Consider the following 25,695-nt stretch of genomic DNA (forward strand, 5'->3'; position numbering starts at 1 on the left):
ACAAGTTTCCAGGCGAACGTTGTTCATGTTGGTTCACTACTGAGAACCGCTGATCTGGGGGAACAGATGAACAATTAGCTTCCTCCAAGCCTCTCCCAGTGTTCCTTGGCTACTTGTCTTTTTCCCTTAGAGCATTTATTTTTTCTCCAAATTCTTTGCTTGTAACCACTCCCTATGCTGTCTTCTCATGGTGTCACTCATGCATACACAGGACAGAAATGTTTTCTTAATGGAGGGCTGGAATTCAAAGGCTTCGAGAAGGCCCCCAGTACCTGTGAGAGCAGAAGCCAGGCTGATGTGTCCTTCTTTGTCACTGCAGCACAGTCTCCTGAAGAGCTAGCTCAAAAGGAAATGCACAGATGCCCGGACTATTTGTTAAAGGAAATGACACATTATCCTCTTCCCAGCATCTGGTCATTCCTGAAACACAGTCAAGTCCCGATAATACTGTTGACTCACTAGAAGCCTGTGTCTTCTCTCCAGAGGGTGGTGGAGACCAACAAAGAGGATAGAATCTATTTTTGTGTTGGCCTAAGGGGACGCCTTGAGGAGGGGGAAAGGGTCACCCACATTGCTATTCTGTTCTGGGAGCCAGGAATGCAGACTTCCTTCCTGTTCAGCCCTGAGCAACAGCCTCTTTCTTTCTTAAGTCTCCAATCTTCCACAGAGAGCTGGGAAGATTTTAAAACGTCATGGTGGACTGGAGTGGCTGGACACCAGCACAGATGGACTGGTTAAACGGGAAGAGGAGATTTGGCAGGATGCAGGGTGTTGAGGTTCGGCAAAGGCAAGAGAGCTGTGTTGTGTTGAATAACTGTCACACTGTGAGTCAGGGCTCGGAGGGACTCTGGCTGCCTCTTGACTGGGAAATGAATTCTTTTTTTTTCATCTCTAAGGCATCTTCTAGGGGCTAAACATGGAGAAAAATAAGAGGGGTGTGAGTAGGGTGCCTGGTTAATTAACCTGGAGGACTTGCCCACGTTGACTTTGCACAAGTAAGGAGAAGTAATTTCCTGAAATCTACCTGGAGATCCAAGGGGAGCGCCCCCCGCACCCCCCCCCATCTCAACCAGTGGAGTAAGCGAAGTTAAGTTCTGACAGAAGGAAGTCTTGTTTTCATTAAACTAATAGAGGGCCTTTGGACTAGGGAGGAGAAAGGGAGGGGGGAAGGGCACTTCTGCCTTCAGATCTAAGGGCATTTATTGTGCCAGTCCTTTGTTTTGTTCCAGCCAGGGCACTCTGGTGAAGGCATCCTGGGAATTTGGCCTGCAAACAGAAAGGGCATTTCCTTGTGTGGGTTTCCTGTTTAGGTCTGCGTAGAAACGCAAAGGATCACTTGGCCTCATAAATCCTCTAGACATTGCTAGTGTAGATGCTCTGGCCAGATGCCATGGGAAAATCGCACAGAAATAGAAGAAGGGAGGAAAACACATTTACTCTCAGGATGCTGAGTGGGTTTCAGGCTCCCTGACTTCAGATCTATAAATAGAGGGGGTTGGGCTAGAGGGGATGATTATTCAGGTCCCCTCTAGCTTTGACAATCTCAGGTTCCATTTCCCTCTCAAGGGTCATTGGGAGCTGTTACTGTGCAGCTCAGGCATGGTGAGCCATGCCAGAGCAGCACACCGAACAGAAGAAGCATGAAAAAAATTTCAACTGAAAAATTAGCAAGTTGCCCTAGAATATCCTTTAGGCTCCTTCACAGAAAGAAGGTGCTTTTGAACTCTGGTATTTCCCAGACTTTCCTAGACGCTTAGCATATTCCAAAAATGACAGCTACCAGGGTCTGGAGTATTGTGGAGTCTCACAGGTGGGTTTTGGCACAAAGCAAGTTTGCAGAGTCGGCAGTGAATAAGGTGTTTATTAGGAGACATCAAACTGTTTCTTCAATAATGAAGTGGGTGGAAGGAGTGTGATAGGAAGTTCTAAGCTTTCTGAGTCAGTGCTCCTTAGAACACTCATTCTGAGAAATATGCTTTAAAAGGGAGTTCTGAGTTCCAGTCCTGCAGGGAGCGCCGGGAGGCGCAGAACGCAGCGAGCTCCCCAGGGCCCTCCAAGCCCTCCGGCCCCTGTCCTGCGAGTGAGCCGGGGGGGCCCCTGGACAGGCCATGCCCTCTGCCCTTCAGACACGGAGGCCTCCGCTGTGGCTGCCCACTGGCCAGGCACAGGCCTTGAAGCCGTGGCGAACCTCTCTACCCGACCCCACTTCGGTGACTGATGGCGGCGGCGGTTTCTCCCAGCCCGTACCCCAGCCTAGACCTTGATGGCCACTGGGTCTCCCGGCCCAGGCCTCGATGAAGCTCCAGCTGAGCTGCCGGGATGCAACGCCTTTGGTAGGCGGCGGGAGTGGCGGGCCAGGAAACATGGCGGCCGCTTGACTGCTGCGCAGCGGAGGCTGTTAGGTCATGGAGGGCCTGGGAAGGCGGCCTAAGGACGCAGGCAGGCTTGGCCGCCTCTTTAGGCCACGGAGCCTTGCAGGTCCGGGTCCCCAGTGACCACTCTGTCCCCATTGGGCGAGACCTACCTAGTCCTGACGACAACGGACAAAGGCCTAAACAGGCCTGGGAGGTGAGCGAAGTTCCGAACGGTTAGCGGCCATCGGGGGGTTAGTCTACATTCTACCAGACCTTGCTGACCTTGCTGTCGGAAGAGAGAAATGGTAGAATGACAGGCCACTTTTGGCCCGTTGGAAATGCCCGCCACCCTCTGAGAAGATTTACTGGCCGTTTATGGAAGGCCTGTGTATATAATATGAAAAAGCTGCTCTCAACTCCACCCCGATCTTTTAATAGAAAACATTTGTCACATCTAGCCCTTCTAGATGTAACGAGGTTGCCCACATGTGATAAAGTAGACTTAGGAAACCACACATCTTGTAAATTCTCATTTGTTTAAAAGAAATCGTAGAAAATACATGTCTTCTGTAAATGACTTTTGGAAACGGAGTTGTTAGATGGCCTCTGGAAGCGGTAAGTCCGTTTGTTCAGTGGGTTAGATGACATGGAGCTGGAAGACCTGAGAAGGAGGAGCAGGTTCTATGCTGGACTGCTCATATTTAGAAGACATTTTCGTATTCTAGCCCTTGTTTTGTGCGCATTTTATTCCTCACTACTCTATATATAGTGGACAATGCTACACTTTTTTGAAACGTCTGTTCTTTTTAGATGTTCTGAAGTGCCTGATGTTAAAATTAGAGGTAGGAAAATCACATTTCGTAGATATCTTTTTGTTACAACTTGTAGGAAATGTTTTTTGGGGGGAATGGCCAAATCACCTGTTGAGTAATACTCACCGTGTGTGCAGTGGTTCAGGGGAGGAGGAGGAAAGGGGAGGTGCAGACAGTTCTATGCCACCCTGCTTACAGCAAGGCAAGATGAATTATTATCTCTGTGCATATAGTGTACATAAAGGACAAACGAGGCCTAACTTTAACAACATCTAGTCTCTTTAGATGTTAAAGAGGTTGCCAGTGTATGACAGAAGTAGAGTTAGTAACCTAATGTTCTGTACATTTTGTTTACAAGTCTAGGAAAGATTGTCTTCTGAAAATTTGAGCATTCTTGCCCACTGGGTTGATGGAGATGGGAAGGGTTCTAGGCCAGAATGTTCACATTCGGAAGGCTCTTTCAAATGATAACTGTTGTTACATGTTTGCAGTTTATTCAAGACTGCTGTGTATATAGTGGACAAATTACCTCCTTTCTTGAAACATCTAGTCTATCTAGGTGTTTAGAAGTGCCGGATGTATGTTAAATGTTGAGGTAGTAAAATACCACTTTGTAAATATCTTTTTGCTAAAATTCACAGGAAATACTTTTGGAAATTGAATTGTGAAGCCACCTTTGTCAGCAGTATAGTACTGTCTATACTTGTTCAATGGTTTAGAGGAGGTGAGAGGGAAGAAATTGGAAAAGATAATATTCTAGTGTGTTCACACTTGGACAATTCAGACACTATTTTTCTGTGGGTTTTGTGCATTTTCTTTTGCTCTGTATATAGTGTATATAATGGACAATGAGTCCTAATTTTTCAACATTTAGTCTCTAGATGTTAAAGAGGTTGACAGTGTTTGACAAACTATTTAGTAAAATCAGCATATTTTGTACTCTTTGTGATAAAATTCATAGGAAAACTCGTCTTCTGTAAATGACTTTTGCACTAGAATTTGTTCAATCACCTCTAAGCATTACGCATGCCTGTTACTTGTCCACTGGATTGAAGGCAGAGAAGAAAGAGAGGAGGGAATGATTCAAGGCCAAAATGGTCACATTTAGAAGATACCTCAGATGATAACCATTGTTATGTGTGTGCAATTTTAGTTAACAGTGCTGTGTACGTGTGGACAAGTTACATGAAATATCTAGTCTTTCTAGATATTTGGAAGTGCTTGGTGTATTTAAAAGTAGTAGTAGAATAACACTTTTTGTAAATAGCTTTTAAAACGTGTTGGGAAATGCTGTTGGGAAGAGGAATTGTGGAACCACCTGGGAGGTGGGAGGGAAGAAATTGCAAAAGGTGTTTTGCCATTGTTGATTAGAAAATTTCAGCTGCTTTCCAAGATGGCGCGCACGCTGAAGGCGGAGGCCACGAATTCTGGCTTTTTTCCAGACTCCATGCTCCAGTTCGAACAGTAAGAGCTTTTTCCACGTCACAGCCCTTGGATCAAGTGGCAGGTCCTGTGTGGAACCTGGGTCAATTCAATCATGTAGCCATAGCAGTGCCAGATTTGGAAAAGGCCGCAGCATTTTATAAGAATATTTTGGGGGCCCAGGTAAGTGAAGCAGTTTCTCTTCCTGAACGTGGAATATCTGTTGTTTTTGTCAATCTGGGAAATACCAAGATGGAACTGCTTCATCCATTGCGAAGTGAGAGTCCAAATGCAGGTTTTCTGCAGAAAAACAAGGCTGGAGGAATACATCGCATCTGCATCGAGGTGGATAACATAAATGCAGCTGTGATGGATTTGAAAAAAAACAAGATCCGTAGTCTACGTGAAGAGGTCAAAATAGGAGCACATGGAAAACCAGTGATTTTTCTCCATCCTAAAGACTGTGGTGGAGTCCTTGTGGAACTGGAGCAAGCTTGAGTTATATTTGTAAGAAACAAAATGTACCGACCTGAAAAAGCCTTTTCAAATACTATTGAAATGTACTATGACAAATATTATTTGTTAATTTGAATTTGAAGAAAACCTTCATTACAAATTAGTTAGGGAATATTATTAAAATCATATAGAAATAAATTATTCCTTTTTTACAATAAAAAAAAGAAAGAAAATTTCAGGTTAATCCATTGCTTATGTGTTACATGCATTTCATTGAACTTTGCTATACTGTATATATTATGTATATACTGGACAAATGAGTCCCAATTTTATAATATCTAGTCTCTAGGTATTAAAGAGATTGCCACTATATGATAGCAGTAGAGTTAGTAAACTAACACATCCTGTACACTTTGTTAAAATTCATAGAAAGGCTGTCTTCTGAGAAAGACTTCTGGAAGTGAAGTAACATCAGCTCTAAGTGACACATGTGCCTGTATCCACCAGGTTGTTGGTGGTGAAGAGTTGGAAGGAATGAGGAGTTGTAGACCAGAATGTTCCTATTTAGAAGACATTTTCAGATATAACCATTGTTACATGTGTGTAGTTTATTCAACACTACTGTGTGTATAGTGGACAAACTTAAGTCCTAATTTGAAACATCTAGTCTTTCTAGGTGGTTGGAAGTGCACAAAGTATGTTAAAAGTAGAGGTAGTAAATAACAAACACATTTTGTAGCTATCCTTTTGATAGATCATCTTTTGGAAATTGATTGATTCTCTGAGCAGTACATTATGATATTTGTAAAGGTTCAGGGAGAAGGAGGAGTGTAAAGGGCTTTCCACCAGTGTGTTTATGATGAGGCACATTGATCATTATCCCTTATGTCTGCATTTTCATTAACTGTGCTGTGTATATAAGTGGACATAAGAGCTCTAATTTACATCTAGTCGATGTTAAAGAAGTATGACAGAAGTAGAGTTAGTAAATTCAATACATTGAGTATATCTTGTGTATGATTTTTAGATCATAAGGAAGACTTGCAAAAAACAGAAGTGAAATTGTTAAAATACCCCATAAGCTGTCCATGGGGTTGGCAGAGGTCGGGAAGGGAAGTAGGTTCTAGGTCAGAATGTTCCTTTTTAGAAGACACTCAAATTACAGTCTGTGTTATGTATATACACCATTTATTCAATGCTACTCTGTATATAATGGAAAACTTAAGTCCAGTTGGTAATATCTAGTCTTTCTAGGTGTTTAAAAGTGCACAGCATAGGTTAAAAGAAGAGGGCTAAAGTAACACCCCTCTAAGCATTTGTTTTCATTATTTCCTTAGGAGTGGTTGGCTGCATTTGGGAATGGAATTGTTAAAATTTGATGCTTAGGAGCCTATGCTGACTATTTATTGGGTGGTGATGGGTTGGGGAGGAGGAGGTATGCAGGGAGAAGGGTTCTGTGCCCCTGAGATTAGTTCAGCTGGTCTAACCATTGTTCTATATGTGCATTCTAGTTGATATTATGTATTAAAGGATAAACAAGTCAATGCTCAGAGTATGTTCAAAATAGATAGAGTAAAGCAGACCCTTTATGAATGTCCTTTTGTTAGTTTTTAAGAAGGCCTGTCTTCTGGGAGTGACCTTTACCTCTTGGAGCCAGACATCCTATACTTAAGTCACTGGGGATGGTGGAAGAGGAAGAAGACAGGGTGAAGGGAAGGGCTCTTTGCTAGTATCTCCATATTTAAAAGATGGTTTTAGATGATAACCACAGGTCTGTATAAGTGTTTTTAGTAAAGTGCCTGTGTTTATTGTGGACAAAGTTCATTATTTTGCAACATCTAAGCTTTATGAATGTCTGGGGTGACAACATAGAGCTAGTGAATTAGCCAATTTGTAAATACCTTTGTTGTAATTGATAGAAAAGATGCATCTTGGACATGGACTTGTTAAACCACCTCTGAGCAGTGTATGTCAGGACTTGTTCATTAGTTGGCAGCAGAGGGGCAGAAGGAACTATAAAGGGAGAGATGTATGCAGATGTGTCCATATTTACATTTTGAAGATAGCCATTAATGTATGCATCTCTTGTGGCTGTACTATAGAAATATATTAAATAATTCAATGGAAATATCCTTGCTAATATTTTAATGATATAGATCTGCTAATGAGCTCTCTTAGAAGCATTATAGTTAGTGTATTCTGTTGCTATATGCTTCATTTTAAATTGAGCATTAAGGGAATGCAGTATTTAAATCAGAACTCTGCCAATGCTTTTATCTAGAGGCGTGTTGCCATTTTTGTCTTCTGTGAAACTTTTGTCCCAAGAAAGACAGGATTACTTTTTTTTTTTTAACAGACTGAGTTGGTGTAGTGTATTGTTGGTTATCAAAATGCTCATATAGCTTTGGGATTTTGAATCGATAAATATTCATGAAGTGTGAAAAATCATGGTACATACCATACAATCTCAGTCCCATAAAATTGGATGTTGTGCCTGCAGATGCACAGGGCCTAGAACAATGTGTCCAACTGTAAACTGCTTGTGATTGTGACTGTTCTTTGCTTCTTGTATTTTTCAGTTTCGTCTAATGTACTTAACTTTTTAAAAGTCAAGATTATTTTAAAAACAAAACAAAAAAAGGGGAGTTCTGTGGTCATACAGGGGTTGGGAAATGCATGTTTGCACTCTGCTGTGTTAAAAGCTCTGAAAATTCATGCAGTAAAGAAACATGTTAGCTGAGTGTGGTAGCATGTGCCTGTAATCCCAGCTACTTGGGAGACTGAGGCAGGAGAATTGCTTGAACCCAGGAGGCGGAAGTTTGAATGAGCTGGGATCCAGCCTGGGTGACAGAGCAAGACCCCATCTCAAAAAAAAAAAAGGAAATGAAAAAGAAACATGTTTGACTTTACCTCAGCATTTTCCAAACTTATCTGATTAAGAAAATATATTTTTATATTATGTGTATAGCAGGTATAACAAACGGGGAAATAAGTGTTCTGTGTGACACTTTGAGAAATGCTTCCTGCTGAAAAACAGAGTTTACTGTCCTAGATTTAGTACTAGGGATAAATTATGTATTTATATTATATAATATGAATATTTGTAATATATATGTTATATATTATAAGGTATAACTCTTTATAGTATAGTATATATTATATAACAAATATTCTATTGCATGTAATATTTATAGAAAATATAAATATATTCTTGCAACAGCTGGGGCTGCAAAAAAAAATAAAGTATAAATATATTTATAGTGATAATATAAATATATATAAATGTTTAAAATATATATTTATATTATAGCATAATATTAAACATATAATTCTATATTACATCATATATAATTATGTATTTTATATAATATAATATATAATTATAATTTTGTTTACTTATTTATTTATTTTTTGACACACTCTTGCTCTGTCACCCAGGCTGGAGTGCACTGGCAGGATCTCTGCTCACTGCAACCTTCATCTCCAGGGTTCATGCAATCCTCCTGCCTCAGCCTCCTGAGTAGCTGAAACTACAGTTTCCCACCACCATACCCAGTTAATTTTTTTGTATTTTTAGTAGAGACAGGGTTTTACCATGTTGCCCAGGCTGGTCTCAAACTCTTGACCTTAAGTGATCTCCTGCCTCAGCCTCCCAAAGTGTTGGGATTACAGGCATGAGCAACCGTGCCCAGCCTATAATTATAATTTATATTTATAATTTATATTCATATTTATATATTAATATTACATTATATATAATAAAGTGGAGGAAGATATATGACATATGATAAACATTTCCATTCCATTTTCATATATACATACTGTGTATATGATATGGTTTGGGTCTGTGTCCCCACCCAAATCCCATGTTCAATTGTAATCCTCCATGTTGGAGGTGGGCCTGGTGGAAGGTGTTTAAATCATGGGAGCAAATTTCTCATGAATGACTTAGTACCGTCCTCTTGGTACTGTCCTTGCAATAATGAGAGACTTTTTTGCAGGATCTGGTCATTAAAGGTGTGAAGCACCTCCCCACTCTCTCTCTCTTGCTCCTGCTGTGGCTATGTGAAGTGCCTGCTTCCTCTTCACCTTCTGCCATGATTGTAAGTTTCCTGAAGACTCTCCAGAAGTTGAGAAGATGCCAGCATCATGCTTCCTGTACAGCCCGCAGAATTGTGAGCTAATTAAACCTCCTTTTCTTTATCAGTCACTGGGTCTCAGGTATTTATAGCAATGCCAAAACAGCCTAACACAATGTGTGTATACTGTATGTGTGTGCATGTCAGTCATATACTGGAAATGTTGCTGCTCTTTTCAGAATTTTAATTGGCAATAGACTAGGATAAACATAGGGATGAGGCCGGGTGCGGTGGCTCACGCCTATAATCCCAGCACTTTGGGAGGCCGAGGTGGGTGGATCACGAGGTCAAGAGATCGAGACCATCCTGGTCAACAAGGTGAAACCCCGTCTCTACTAAAAATACAAAAATTAGCTGGGCATGGTGGTGTGTGCCTGTAGTCCCAGCTACTCGGGAGGCTGAGGCAGGAGAATTGCTTGAACCCAGGAGGCGGAAGTTGCGGTGAGCCTAGATCCTGCCGTTGCACTCCAGCCTGGGTAACAAGAGCGAAACTCTGTCTCAAAAAAAAAATAGCTATGAAAAGATTTTTATAGAAAAAATACTAGAAACACGTCATTTCAATTGTGGCTATTGGTGTTTGATAGATGACAGGTGGTTCTTTATTTCTTTCTATTTTTGTTTCCCACAGATCTTCCACAATGAACATGAATTATTTCTGTTAGAGGCAGAAACAAAGTAAATTTTCATTTTTGAAAAGAGTCCATGTACAAGGTTCTTTTCATTTGGTCTTCATAAGGAGAAGCCATCAGATGCATTCTCCCACTTCCTAGTCATTGATCTGAGTTTGCTTTGGGTTCTATGGTACCCACCTTCTAAGGTCCTATATGGCTATTTCTGGAGCACACACAGCTTTTTCAGTATTAAGAGAAAGTAAAGCAATTACCACATAGTGGGAGGATCAGTAAGAGAGCAGGAAATGGCCTCATCAAGTCCGCCAAACTCAGTTGTTCCTGGACTGTGTGTTCAAGAAGAAACAGTTGGTCTACCAGCCAGAATTCTTGGTTGCCACCAAAAGAAATCTCAGTTGGAAAGTGGATTCATTGGGAAAGTATCATATGGTTCAAGAAATCAGTGCAAGGCAGGAGAACCAGGTGATGAAACTGGATAAAAATCAAGGGAGGGCTCATGAACTAGCACCGTGAGAGGCCAAGGCAGAAGGATGACTGGAGCTCAGGAGTTGAAGACCAGCCTGGGCAACACAGAGGGACCTCATCAATTCAAAAAAATTACTAAATTGACCAGGCATGATGGCACATGTCTGTAGTCCCAACTACTTGGGTGGCTGAGGTAGGACAATTGTTTAAGCCCCAGGTCGAGGCTATAGTGAGCTATGATCACACCACTGCACTCCAGGCTGGGTGACAGAGTGAGACTATTTGGGGAAAAAAAAAAGTCAAGGGCGGCAAGGCACAGGGATAGTCTACTTGGGATGCTGCCACTGGTGTTGTCACTGCTGAGCACTTGGCATCACCCTGCTGGGCTCTGGCACCCCTGAACACTCACTCACTGCTGAGCTGCTGGACACTCAACTCCAGCACAGACACTGCCAAAAAATTCTGCCTTCCCACAGGCTTCCTGTCCTCCTGGGGCCACTGATCAGCTGAACCCAGGTAATATGCTGTTTTTCTCTCTTTGCTGGGGCAAAGAGAGAAACCCTCTGCCCTCTTTGGCTTCTGAAGTAGGAAATGGAGTCCTGCCCCCTTTTTTGGGTGCTTCCTTCCAAAGGGAAAAGATGTTTAAAGGCTGGGTAGCCAGAATGACCAATAAGCATAACATTTAGGGATTTGGTAAAGGGGCTGCTAGGATCTTGGAGAGGCCGGGAAAAAGTGGCCAGCCATGCTTGGAAGTGATCGCCTTTGCCCAGGGCCACATGCAGTGTGATTTTCTTTCTACTGGGAATCCTGAGATGGGAAAGGTTCTCCCAGATTTCTTGATCAGTTGGTTGAAAGTCTGCCCTTCAGAAGAACTGACCTCTTTGCATAAAAACCATACTAAATAACAAAATAAGAATGACCATTTTTTAAGAAACCTGGGGACAGACAAAGGATGCCCACCTGACCATAAGGGCTGGGGTTTCTCAGTCACTCTGTCAGCCACATGGATTGTCTGTTGGACCCTGACCAGGGAAAATGAAGGGGAAACAGAGCACTTAATGGATTGTTTTCTTCTCTGAAGAACTTACAGTTTAGGGAAACAGATTAAATAGACTGATACCATCTTAGAGAAGGGCCCTATAAGTGCAGGGAATGAGAAAGGAGTGAAAAATGTAAACATGGATTTTTTATTGACTTCCTTATTTGGGAACATATCTTTCTGCTTGCAAATGTCCAAATGTTGGGGCTGAGTCCAGAGACTAAAAGATGAAATCCAAGTAGAGTCAGGGTGGCTATGTCTGCTGTCCGATTCTTAGACGCCAGGCACATACCCAAAACTGGACTGTGTGGGGGAAAACTGGTGAGGTTAACTGCAACAGAGTTTGAAGTCTTTCAAGTAGAACTGGACATCAATGACTAAGAAATGAGAGGCTGGGTGCAGTGGCTCACACCTGTAATCCTAGCACTTTGGGAGGCCAAGGTGAGCGGATAACTTGAGGTTAGGAGTTGAAGACCAGCCTGGCCAACATGGTGAAACCCCATCTCTACTAAAAATACAAAAAAATAAATAAATAACCAGGCATGGTGGCAGGCGCGTGTAATCTCAGCTACTTGGGAGGCTGAGACAGGAGAATCACTTGAACCCAAGAGGTGGAGTTTGCAATGAGCTGAGATCACGCCACTGCATTCCAGCCTGGGCAACAGAGCAAGATTCCATAAAGGAAAAACAAACACAAAAACAAAACAGACAGTAGAACTAATATGGATCTGTTTACCTCTGAGTAAGTGAGGTATAATTTGAGAACCCCACAATGTTGACCTTATGTAATCTTTATATCATTATGCTTTTCTACAGTGAGTTGCTTCTTGGTTGTCAGGATATCTGCACAGCTTTATCATTGACTGGGGCCTTTTGAGGATTGTCTATACAGTAGTCCCCCCTATTGATGGTTTCACTTTCCAGAGTTATTGTTACCTCTGGTCAACGGCTGTCTAAAAGTATTAAGTGGTAGGGCATGGTGCCTCACACCTACAATCCCAGCACTTTGAGAGGCAGAGGCAGGAGGATTGCTTGAGCTCAGGAGTTCAAGACCAGCCTGGGCAATATACGGAGACCCTGTCTCTACAAATAAAAATGAAAAATAGCCAGGTGTGGTGGTGCATGCCTATAGTCCCAGCTACTCAGGAGGCTGAGGCAGGAGAAACACTTGAGCCCAGGAGTTCAAGGATGCAGTGACCCATGATCACACCACTGCACTCCAGCCTGGGTAACAGAGCAAGACCCTGTCTCAACAAACAAACAAACACCCAAAAAGATTAAGTGGAAAATTCTAGAAATGAACAGTTCATAAGTTTTAAACTTTGTGCTATTTTGAGTAGCATGATGAAATCTCAGGCTGTCCTACTCCATTTCTGCCCAGAATGCAAATCCTACCTTTGTATCTACACAAAATCATTTATCCATCTTGGTTATCAGATTAAAAAAAAATAGTATTTGTGAGGGTTGGTTCTATCTGTGGCTTCGGGCACCCACTAGCAATCTTGGAATGTATCCCTTTCAGATAAGAGGGGACTGCTGTACATTCTTTGAGAAGGCGTTTCCAAGCTTGGGTACTTAGATTCTTCAGTTGGATGAGGATCAAGAATATGCCTCCCACAAATGCAGCCAAGACAACAAACCTCGTACAAGTCTGTATAGAATGTATTCTCATGCAGTGGATCTTATTCTTCCTGGGAACACATGCTAGAAAGAGAAGAACAAATCTTTAAGAAAGTGAGAAAATACTACACTTTAGAGAGTGCAGCTACATGCAAGCACTCGGTCACCGGAACTGAATCTTTTCTAGAACCAAATTTCACTGACATAAAGTTTAATGATCAGTGTACAAGAACATCCGAGTCATGAAAATGGACGAAATGATTAAGGACTTAAAGGACCTCTTGAAATTGGAAGCCTATCCATTCCTAGGAGATTTGAGACAAACCACATGGTGTCTCTCCTGTAACCCCAGCCTTTTCCAGGGACATTGTTGAAGGAAAACGATAGACTGAGAGAATAGAGTGAAGACAGAGAGGGATGGTGGAAGGGATGCTCTTTTCCCTTCACCGTAGAGGCTGTTGATTGGGAACAGGTGGTAGGACCTGGATTGGAATTTCTAATAACCAATATAGGGATAGCATCATTTCACCTTTGGCCGTGTCCCCGGGTTAATAGACAGTGAAAGGGAAGCATAAGGTCTCACAAAAGAGCCTAATATAGCAAAACTGCTATAGAACAGGGAGGGTGGAGGCAGAGACAGGGCTGGAGCTCTTTGTGACACTTCATGTCTCAGGGCTGAGCCCAAGAGATGAGTTTGGACACCGAACAAACATCTTTGTTGTCAGTTATATTAAAACATGGTGTCTGGCTGGGCACAGTGTTGCATGCCTATAGTCCCAGCTACTTGCAAGGCTGAGGTGGGAAGATTGCTTGAGCCTGGGAGTTCAAATCTAGCCTAGGCAACAAAGTGAGACCCTGCCTTTAAAAAAAAAAAAAAAGATGGTATCTGTAACCAGACGACTGTCTTTAATCCTAGCTCTAGACCTCTTACCAGCAACAGGACTTTGGAGAAATTACCTAACCTTTCTGTGCCTCTGTTTATCTGTTTATCATTCATAAAAGGGCAATAAGGATATGACCTGCCTCATAAGGTTTTCATGAATATTAAATACATTAATTCATAATGTGCTTAGCACATAAGTGTAACCAAGTAATTGCTCAATAAGCATTAGGCTTCAGTGTTATTATAGGTGGTTAGAATATGCCAGAATAAGGGTAACATTTTTCACCTACAAGGCTTGCATGGGACATCCAGGTAATCTTTCATTCAGATTAAGCTCAGAAAATGTCACAGCCATTACTTTAATCTGACTGAAGTACATGAAGCATCTCTGCAGTGGAAATATTTAACTTACATCTACAATATTAACAGATTGCTGGTGTTCAAATCTTATCAGTGGCAAATGCTTTGTTTCACTGAAGAACTTCCTAAGCAGTGGCACAGCATGGTTGAAATGTAATGATCCTGGGACTTAGTCTCAAGAGCCTTGAGGCTGGGTACAGTGGCTCATGCCTGTAATCCCAGTGCTTTTGGAGGCTGAGGAGAGAGGATTGCTTGAGATCAGAACTTTGAGGCTACATGGAGGCATGACCATGCCAGTGTGCTCCAACCTGGGTGACAGAGTGAGACCCTGTCAAAAAAAAAAAAAAATTCAAAATTGAGTCCTCAGAAATGAGTGGTACTGTGGTGTCTTGTAGCATTTCTCATACAGGTGTGTCAGTCACTGGGATTTGGGGGCAACTTGAGCATTTTAAAATGTATGTTTTCAGGCCAGGTGTGGTGGCTCATGCCTATAATCCCAGCACTTTGGGAGGAGGTGGGAGGATTCCTTGATCCCAGAAGTTTGAGACCAGCCTGGGCAACACAGTGAGACCCTGTCTCTACAATCTTTTTTTTTTTTTTAATTAGCTGTGCAAGCCGGGCGTGGTGGCTTGTGCCTGTAATCCCAGCACTTTGGGAGGCCAAGGCAGGTGGATCACAAGGTCAAGAGACAAGACCATCCTGGCCAACATGGTGAAACCCCATCTCTACTAAAATATAAAAATTAGCAGGATGTGGTGGTGCACGCCTGTAGTCCTAGCTACTTGGGAGGCTAAGGCAGGAGAATTGCTTGAACCCGGGAAGCAGAGGTTGCAGTGAGCCAAGATTGCACCACTGCACTCCAGCCTGGTTCCTGACAACAGAGCAAGACTCTGTCTCAAAGAAACAAAAAGTTAGCTGGGTGAAAAATCAGTAAGATGGCTGAATAGGAACAGCTCTGGAGTGTAGTTCCCAGCAAGAGCAACGCAAGAGGCCAGTAATTCCCCCATTTCCAATCGAGGTACCAGGTTCCCCTCAATGACACTGGTTGGACAGTGAGTGTAGCCCAAGGAGGGCAAACCGAGGCAGGGTGGGACACTAAAGGGCCAGAGGACCACCCCCACCTCCTACCCAAGGGAGACCATCTGGGACTCTTCCGGACACTCTGGCACTCTGGCTCTGACATGGCACTTTTCCCATGGTCTTTACAGCCCACAGACCAGGAGATTCCCACCGGTGCCAACAAACTCCAGCACTGCAGGGTTCCAGCATGAAACTGGGCGGCGGTTTTAGCCTGTGCCTGGAATGCCTGCAAGCCAGGACCACTCATCATGCTAAAAAAAAGGGGGCTGAAAGCAGCGAGCCAAGTGATCTGACTCAGCGGGTGCCACCCCACAAAGACCAGCAAACTGAAACCAACTGGTGTGAGATTTGCACAGCCAGCACAGCAGTTTGAGCTCAACCTGGGATGGTCGAACTCAGTGGGGGGGAGTGCGTCTGCCATTCCCAAGGCAGTTCTAACCTTGCCTGTGTAAATAAAATTGCAAGGAAGTTCACGCAGCAGCAGGGCAGAGCCCGTGGCAGCTCAGCAACCCCTCTGCAGGCAGGCTGTGCCTAGACTCCCTCCTTACTGGCAGGGCATCTCTGAAAAAAGGCAGCAGCTCAAGGACTTATAAATAAAGCCCCACCTTCCCAGGACAGAGCACCTGGGAAAAGGGGTGCTTGTGAGTTACACTGCAGCAGACTTAAATGTCCCTGCCCAGCAGCTCTGAAGGGAGAAGCAGAGCTCCCAGAACAGCACTTGAGCTCTGATAAAGGACAGACTGCCTGTGGCTCCCGTATATCCAAAGAGGCACCTCACAAAGGAGAGCTCTGGCTGACATCAGGTGGGTACTCTTCTGGGATGAAAATACCAGAGGAAGGCACAGGCAGCAATCCTTACTGTTCTGCAGCCCCTGCGGGTGATTCCCAGGAAAGCAGGGTCTGGAGTGGACCTCCTGCAGCAGAGGGGTCTGTTAGAAGGAAAACTAAAAAAACAGAAAGAAATAGCTTCAACATCAACAGAAAGGACATCTACTCAGAGACCCCATCTGAAAGTCACCAAATTCAAAGATCAAAGGTAGATAAATCCACAAAGATGGGAAGAAGCCAGGGCAAAAAGGATGAAATCACCAAAAACCAGAATGCTCTCCTCCAAGTGATCACAACTCCTCGCCAGCAAGGGAACAAAACTGGATAGAAGATAAGTTTGACGAATGGACAGAAGCAGGCTTCAGAGGGTGGGTAATAACAAACTTCTCTGAGCTAAAGGAACATGTTCTAACCCAATGCAAAGAAACTAAGAACCTCGAAGAAAAGGTTAGATGAAATGCTAACTAGAATCACCAGCTTAGAGAAGAACATAAATGACTTGATGGAGCTGAAAAACACAGCATGAGAACTTCATGAAGCATACACAAGTTTCAATAGTCAAATCAATCAAGCAGAAGAAAGGATATCAGAGGTCAAAGATCAACTCAATGACATAAAATGAGAAGGCAAGATAAGAGAAAAAAGAGTGAAAAGAAATGAACAATGCTTCCAAGAAAAATGGGATTGTGTGAAAAGACCTAATCTACATTTGATCGGTGTACCTGAATGTGACAGGGAGAATGAATCCAGGGTGAAAACACTCTTCAGGATATTATCCAGGTGAACCTTCCCAACCTAGCAAGGCAGGCCAACATTCAAGTTCAGGAAATACAGAGAATACCACAAAGTTATTCCTCAAGAAGAGCAACCCCACAACACATAATCGTCAGATTCACCTGGGTTGAAATGAAGGAAAAAATGCTAAGGGCAGCCAGAGAGAAAGGTCAGATTACCCACAAAGGGAAGCCTGTCTGACTCACAGCAGATCTCTCGCAGAAATCCTACAAGCCAGACGAGAGTGGGGTCCAGTATTCAACATCTATAAGAAAATAAATTTCAACCCAGAATTTCATATCCAGTCAAACTAAGCTTCATAAGTGAAGGAGAAATAAAATCCTTTATGAACAAGCAATTGCTGAGAGGTTTCATCACTACCAGGCCTGCCTTACAAGAGCTCCTGAAGGAAGCACTAAACACAGAAAGGAACAACCAGTACCAGCCACTGCAAAAACATACCAAATGGTAAAGACCATTGACACAATGAAGAAACTTTATCAACGAATGGGCAAAACAACCAGCTAGCATCAAAATGGAAGGATCAAATTCACACATAACCATATTAACCTTAAATGTAAATGAGCTAAATGCCCCAATCAAAAGACACAGACTGACAAATTGGATAGAGTCAAGACCCATCGGTGTGCTGTATTCAGGAAACCCATCTCACATGCAAAGACACACAGACTCAAAATGAAGGGATGGAGGAAGATTTGCCAAGCAAATGGAGAGCAAAAAAATCAGGGGTTGCAAAACTAGTCTCTGATAAAATGGACTTTAAACCAACAACGATCAAAAGAGACAAAGAAGGGCATTACATAATGGTGAAGGGATCAATGCAACAAGAAGAGCTAACTATCCTAAATATATATACACTCAATACAGGAGCACTCAGATACATAAAGCAAGTTCTTAATGACCTATAAAGAGACTTAGACTCCCACACAATAATAATGGGAGACTTTAACACTCCACCGTCAATATTAGACAGATCAATGAGACAAAATTAACAAGGATAACCAGGACTTGAACTCAGATCTGGACCAAGCAGACCTAATAGACATCTACAGAACTCTCCACCCCAAAACCACAAAATATACATTCTTCTCAGCACCACATCACACTTATTCTAAAATTGACCACATAGTTGGAAGTAAATCACTCCTCAACAAATGCAACAGAATGGAAATCATAACAAACAGTCTCTCAGACAACAGTGCAATCAAATTTTAATTCAGGATTAAGAAACTCACTAAAAGCCACACAACGACATGGAAACTAAACAACCTGCTGCTGAATGACTACTGGATAAATAATCAAAGATGTTCTTTGGAACCAATGAGAATGAAGACACAACGTATCAGAATCTCTGGGACACATTTACAGCAGTGTCTAGAGGGAAATTTATAGCACCAAATGCCCACATGAGAAGTGAGGAAAGATCTACAATTGACACCCTATCATACAATTAAAACAACTAGAGGAGCAAGACCAAACAAATTCAAAAGCTAGCAGAAGACAAGAAATAACTAAGATCAGAGCAGAACTAAAGGAGATAGAGACACAGAAAACCCTTCAAAAAAATCAATGAATCCAGGAGCTGGTTTTTTTTTAAAAAAGATCAACAAAATAGACCACTAGCCAGACTAATAAAAAAGAAATGAGAGAAGAATCGAATAGATGCAATAAAAAATGATAAAGGGGATATCACCACCAATTCCACAGAAATACAAACTATCATCAGAGATTACTAGAAACACCTCTATGCACATAAACCAGTAAATCTAGAAAAAATGGACAAATTCCTGGGCACTTACACCCTCCCAAGACTAAATTAGAAAGAAGTTGAATCCCTGAATAGACCAATAACAAAGTCTGGAGTTCAGGTAGCAATGAATAGCCTACCAACCCGAAAAAGTACAGGACCAGATGGGTTCACAGCTGAATTTTTACGGGACGTACAAAGAGGAGCTTTGTGTGTCTAATATGTACAAAGAAGACATTTATGCGGCCAGCAAACATGAAATATGCTCATCATCACTGGCCATTAGAGAAATGCAAATCAAAACCACACTGAGATACCATCTCACTCCAGTTAGAATGGCGATTATTAAAACATCTGGAGACAACAGATGCTGGAGAGGATGTGGAGAAATAGTAAAGCTTTTACGCTGTTGGTGGGAGTGTAAATTAATTCAACCAATGTGGAAAACAGTGTGGTGATTCCTCAAGGATCAATCTAGTAATAGAAATACCATTTGACCCAGCAATCCCATTACTAGGTATATACCCAAAGGATTATAAATCGTCCTATTATAAAGACACATGCACATGTACATTCATTTCGGCACTGTTTACAATAGCAAAGACTTGGAACCAACCCAAATGCCCATCAGTGATAGACTGACTAAAGAAAATGTGGTACATATACACCATGGAATACTATGCAGCCATAAAAAAGGATGACTTCATGTTCTTTGCTTGGACATGGATGAATCTGGAAACCATCATTCTCAGCAAACTGACACAAGAACAGAAAACTAAACACCTCATGTTCTCATTCATAGGTAGATGTTGAACAATGAGAACACATGGACGCAGGGAGGGGAACATCACACACTGGGGCCTGTTGGGGGTTGGGGTGGGGCTAGGGAAAGGATAGCAGGGAGTGGGGGCATTGGGGAGGGAGAGCATTAGGATAAATATCTAATACAGGTGATGGGGGTTGGATGTAGCAAACCATCATGGCGTGTGTATACCTATATAACAATCCTGCACAATCTGCACATTTACCCAGAGCTTAAAGTATAATAAAAATAATTAATTAACTAATTAAATTATCTGGGCATGGTGGTGTGCTCCTGCAGTCCCAGCTACTCAGGAGGCTAAGGCTGGAGGATTGCTTGAGCCCAGGAGTTGAAGGCTGCAGTGAGCTATGATTGTGCCACTGCAGTTCAGCCTGGGTGACAGGGCAAGACCCTGTCTCATAAAAAATAAATAAATAAATAAGTAGAAATTATGTTTTTATAGAATAAAACTTCATTTCTTAATTCAGTTTTTTCTCAAACTGGGGCTTGTAGATCTTTTTTTCCTTTATGAGGTGTTGGTGCGTTCCTAAAATTTGAGTAATGTTGATATAACAGAAGGGACATGGGCTTTGAAATCTGATGGATGCATGTTCAAATTCTGCCTCTCCTACATACTCCCTGGGAGAACCTGGGCGAGTCACTCAGCCCACTGAGATGACATTTGTCATCTGGAAAATGGTGATAATAGCACAATCTTGCTATGAGGAGTGTATGTAAATGTAGGTGCTCAGCAAAGGTTCCCTCCCATCCTCTTGTCCGTTCTCTTCTCCCCTAAAGAAAGAGGAGAGGAGTTATTCTGCCTTCTTGAATGATAACAAAGAGAAATTCGACTGAGATATTCAACAGGTTTATACTGGAGACTCAGTGATTCAGACAGAGATGGCGTGGTAGACTGAATAATGCCCCTCAACTGCTAAATATAGTCACGTCCTAATCACTGGAACCTGTGAATGTTATATGGCAAGAAAAAAGGATGTTGCAGGCATGATTAAATTATAGATCTTGAGATGGACAGATTATGCTGGATTAGCAAGGTGAACCTTAAATAAGAGGGAGGAAGAGGAAGATTGGACATGGACAGAAGAGAAGAAGGCAATGTGGCCAGGGACTCAGAGACTGGAGTGATGTGGCCACAAGCCAAGGAAAGGAGCAGCCACCAGAAGCTGGGAGAAAAGGCGAAGAGTGAATTCTCCCCTAGAGCCTTGGGAGGGAGCTCTGCCCTGCCCGCACCTTGATTTCAGCTCTGTGAAACTGACTTCAGGCTTCTGTCCCCAGAACCGTGGGAGAATATATTTGTTTTAGGTTTTCACATTTGTGGCAATGTCTTACAGCAGCCATAGGAAACTAATACAGACAGTTGCTCATGAATGCAAATGGAATAATGAGATAGGGTGGAAATGATTGTGCCCACTGGCAGAAATTTAAGAACTCCCGAGCAAACATTTTGATTCTGTTGTCTAGTCCTTGGCTCCAAGGCCAAGAGGTGCGTAGAAGAGAAAACCCTTTCTAATAATATAGAATTTTCACATGCTTGAAACCTTTAGTGGGCCGTACTGGAGGTTGGTTTGTTTGTTTGTTTGAAGTGAACTAGAATAGAATAAAAAGTCTGACACTATGCTGTTAGCGTAAACCAAGGACTTGCCCACTCTTTCCTATGTGAAGCTGTTGCACATGGTCTTCCATGCACTCTCCTTTCTCCTCTTACCACTCTTAGTTAGGTGGGTGCTTACATTCTCCCATAGCATCTTGTGCTTTCATTATTATGGTCCTTATCACCCTGCAATACATTATTGCCCATTTATTCCACAAGTGTTCTTCTGGTCCTACTGTGTCTCAGGCACTTTACTGGGTGCTGGTCCTTTTGAAGGATCTCCTCCTTGCACAGTGATTCCCCTAAGGAATAGGTTTTTATTGTTGTTGTGTTGTGTTGTTTGTTTGTTTGAGATGGGGTCTCGTTCTGTCACCCAGGCTGGAGTGTAGTGGCATGAACATCGCTCACTCCAGCCTTGACCCCCTGGGCTCAAGCAATCCTCCCACCTCAGCCCTACTACCCAAGTAGCTAGGACTATAGGCACACACCACACACCACCATGCCTGGCTAATTTTTAAATTTGTTGTAGTGACAGGGTCTCCCTATATTGAACTCGTGGGCTCAAGAGATCCTTACACATTGGCCTCCCAAAGTGCTGGGGTTACAGGCATGAGCCTGGTCCAGGAAGAATATTTTAATGTCTGTATCTCAAGTGCCCCAGGCAGTGCCTGACATTCCAAAAGGTGCTTGAATTGCTATGAATGGTTTTAGAATTATTCCTTTTTTGTTTGTTTCTGATTTTGTTTTTTTGTTTTTGTTTTTGTTTTGAGATGGCGTCTCACTCTGTCGCCCAGGCTGGAGTGCAGTGATGTGATCTCGGCTTACTGCAACCTCTGCCTCTAGGGTTTAAGTGATTCTTCTGTTTCAGCCTCCTGAGTAGCTGGGACTACAGGCATGTGCCACCACGCCCAGCTAATTTTGTATTTTTAGTAGAGATAGTGTGTCGGCCAGGCTGGTCTCAAACTCCTGACCTCAGGTGATCCACCAGCCTCGGCCTCCCAAGGTGCTGGGATTAGGCATGAGCCACCGTTCCCTGTCTAGAATTAGTCTTTTAAACAATTTCAAATGGTGGTTGGGGGCAAGTCATCTGGTGTGCCTGTTAGGTGTGGGACAGGACATTGCTTTATGGGAACTGGCCTGACAGGCATAGGTTTTCTAGAAGCGTAGTCATAGAAATCCTCTATTTGGGCTTTTAAATTGTAGTGGTCCCTCACTAAAGTTGGACACATTTTCTCTCTTCTCCAGGTCACTCTTCTGCCATACCATCCTGGACTGGCTAGAGGAGAAATTACTTGACTGATGAAGATATGGAAGGAGTACTTTGTGAACATTGGAAGCAGGCCTAATTGTAGGACCAGCTGGAGAAGATACCCTAAAATAAATTTCAGTCACACAGGAATTTTAAAAAGAAAAGAATGCCTTCCTTTCCCAACTTACGGTCTTCTGCTAACTTATTGTAATATCCTCATGGTCTTAAAACATCAAACATGAGAGCCAAATTATGTTCAGCGGAGTCTTAGGCAACAACCACATTATGTATAATATAGACCATGATATCATGGCTGACTCAATATAATTACACCCTTGCTCATAAACCCTATCTTTCTCTCTAGGTATTCAAAGCACATGATAGACATGATCTTGTTGCTTTTCCCAACACATTTGCCAGGTAGACAGGAAGCAGGTATCATTATTGTCTTCGTCTCAAGTAGATAAAGATAGCTTTCCTGGGAACTATTTGCTCAAAGCCCCATTGGCAATAAGAACTACTGGACAGAAAATGGCTGGAGTCCTAATTTAAAAAACAGACTTCCTGCTGAGGCAACTTCAGGTCACAATACTGGGATATTTCTAATTTCAGGGATTCTTAAATGGGGGCACAACGGGTTTTTTTCCTTTATTTGTGGGTGTTTAATAAAATCAAGGCAACTATTGGCACTTTCTGAGTGTTCAGCATCTATGGGGAACTTCAGCAAGTATTTTCTTTCCACGATGGCAGTGGCATTACCAAGCATAGCTCAATGAAGTAGGACTGGCAACAAAATCTGGAACATCAATATGATTCTACAACAATGTTTTGCCATTAGAGGCAATTTACTATCATTGAAAACATTTAGACTTGTAGAGGCCTGAGTTCAAGTACCAGCTCTGACATTAACTTGGTTGAATACTTTTAAACAAGCTCTTAACCTCTCTGGTTCTCATTTTTCTTGTCCACAAAATGGGAACAATATTTAACTTATTCGAAGACACTAAGTACAAAAAGAGATCGTATATATGTTTCATAAACATTGAAATGCTATAGAAACAAGGCATTGCAAAGATTGGACCACTACAATGACAGGCCTTAATACAAGTTATATTTTCCATCAATGGGTCCTATTTCCAGTGGGTCATCTATGCAAAGAACATGTTTCAAAACTGTAAATTAGGCCAGGCACAGTGGCTCATGCCTGTAATCCCAGTACTTTGAGAGGCCAAGGTGGGCATATCACCTGAGGTGAGGAGTTGAAGACCAGCCTGGCCAACATGGTGAAACCCTGTCTCTACTAAAAATACAAAAATTAGCTGGACCTGGTGGGCATGCCTGAATCCCCACTATTTGGGAGGCTGTGGCAGGAAAATCGCTTGAGCCAGGGAGGCGGAGGTTGCAGTGGGCCAAGATGGCGCCCCTGCACTCAAGCGTGGGTGACAGAACAAGACTCTGTTTAAAAAAAAAAACAACAAAACTGTAAATTATTATCTCCCTGGAAAATCAGGAGAAAAGAAAATTAAGAGGAGAAAGGAGGCCTGGGGCTATAGGTCTGTCAGAATTTAAGGAATGTGACAAATATGAACTCCATGCCTGTGTGGTGGAATTCAAGTCTAAAGGCACTGTACAGTGCAGGAAGTTTGGAAAGTAAAGCTTTCCTGTGCCCTCTGGAGTGTGGACACTTTGTCCACAATCTACAAGGTAAAGAATTCCATAGAAAGTATGTATTTAATTAATTGTAACCAGAACTTAGTTGTGGGTAAGCCAGATTCTGTTGTGCAACGTTATTGCTGCTTCAACCTGGATATGAGCATACTTTAACCCAAGCACGAACCCACAAGATTTGAACTCCTAATCTTTAAAACACAAGGCAGCTACTTTGACCACCAGGCGTCCCGATTCTTGTTTACCAGGACTGGGAGTTCTCATCAGACAGAGTCCCATTTATTCCATGACCCTGGCAGAATAACACTGAGAAACCCAAAGGCATATCCATTTTGAAATAGTGTCTGTGGCACCGAAAGGATCCTGGAGCTCTGAATCAGCCCCTTACCTCATGGCACAATTTACAGGCTTGCAGAGTTCAATGAAAATCAGATTGGAATGCAGGGACTTCTGTTTTTCTATAATCACATGTTGTGATGAGAAGAAGGGCAATTTTCTTGAACATTCCTCTAAAACCAGTGCACTTGCAGTGGTTTTTTTTCTTTTTCCTTTCTTTTTTTTTTTTTTTTCTTTTGGTTTACAAAACTATCCTAAACAGACCCAGGGCTCTCTGCCATCTCCGGTGCCAGCGCTCTGGGCCACAGGGGCCGTTTGTCCAGGGAATGTAATTAAAATAAATAATTATTACTTTCACTTGGCACGTGTGAGCCTCTTCTCAAAGCAGTCAGAGAGTGAACTTTAATATTTCGTTCCTTCTCTGAGGTAATTTAATGATCACATAAGAAAAATGATTCTCTGAAAATATAATCTTAGAATTTGGCTCCACCTCCAAGTTGAAAGAATTTTGTAAGGAAAGAATGAAGAAACACTCAAGAAATATGTCTACTCCTCACATTTGACTGTGAAAAGTCTATATACTGTGACCTGAAAAGGAAAGATAAACATAGTCCATGAAATTCTGTGGCAAAAGAAATGAAAATGTCCTTAAGAAAAAAAAAAAAATGGAATTCTCTGCAGGCTTAAAGGCAACCTTTGCCAAAATCTGCTTTCTGGAAACTTCCCTCTAGACCTGGCTGCTGCAGGACAGCCTTGGATGCAGGACAGAGGCTTGGAATATTGTGGTTTGGAGTGTGTGAATGTTAAAATCAGACATTGAGCTTTTTCTTTATGACAACAACAAGCCTTTGGTCTTGGCTATATACACGCTAGGTTTCCGGTACTGCCTTGTTCCTTTTTGTGGAACTAGGAGGTCAGAACTACTGAGGGGATCTTGATATTTTCCAGTTTGTTTGCTTATTGACCACTGTTCTTCCCTTTCTTACAATGTCATTGAGAAGCTAATGGGCTCCATTTCCACACTGAAATTAAGAAATGATGGAGCAAATTTGAAGTGATGCCTGGAAGGCCACACAGCAAGTTGGAAGAAGATTCTGGATGACAAATTTGAAATTTCCATGTCCTCCCCAGATCTGTAAATCCAGTCTGCTAAGCTAAGTTTTTCTAAGACATTGAGGCCCAAAGATGCATACTGAACCACAGGCATAAGGTGTGACTTCAAAACGAGAGTCAACACTATGCAGAGTGGCTAGAGACAGAATGCTGTAATAAAATAATTATTACCTGCCGGGGCAGAGTCAAGCTTAAAATCATCTTACAGTAGATTATTCTAATTTATAACATATTACATATAATTCAGATAGAACAGGGTAATGTGCAACCTAATCCCATCTATGAA

General features: G+C 42.3%; 1 long non-coding RNA gene and 1 pseudogene across 1 annotated transcript; both read left to right on the top strand.

The window, feature by feature from the left end:
* Window positions 1-1,994: 1,994 nt before the first annotated feature.
* On the top strand, window positions 1,995-25,255 carry LOC128930200 (uncharacterized). Its single transcript, XR_008477900.2, has 3 exons — window positions 1,995-2,568; window positions 9,046-9,219; window positions 22,289-25,255. It is a non-coding gene; the product is annotated as an uncharacterized LOC128930200 (long non-coding RNA).
* On the top strand, window positions 3,968-8,059 carry LOC118149472 (methylmalonyl-CoA epimerase, mitochondrial pseudogene; annotated as a pseudogene).
* Window positions 25,256-25,695: the final 440 nt, after the last annotated feature.

Source organism: Callithrix jacchus, chromosome 19 (genome assembly GCF_049354715.1).
Source record: "Callithrix jacchus isolate 240 chromosome 19, calJac240_pri, whole genome shotgun sequence".
Taxonomy (NCBI): Eukaryota; Metazoa; Chordata; class Mammalia; order Primates; family Cebidae; genus Callithrix; species Callithrix jacchus.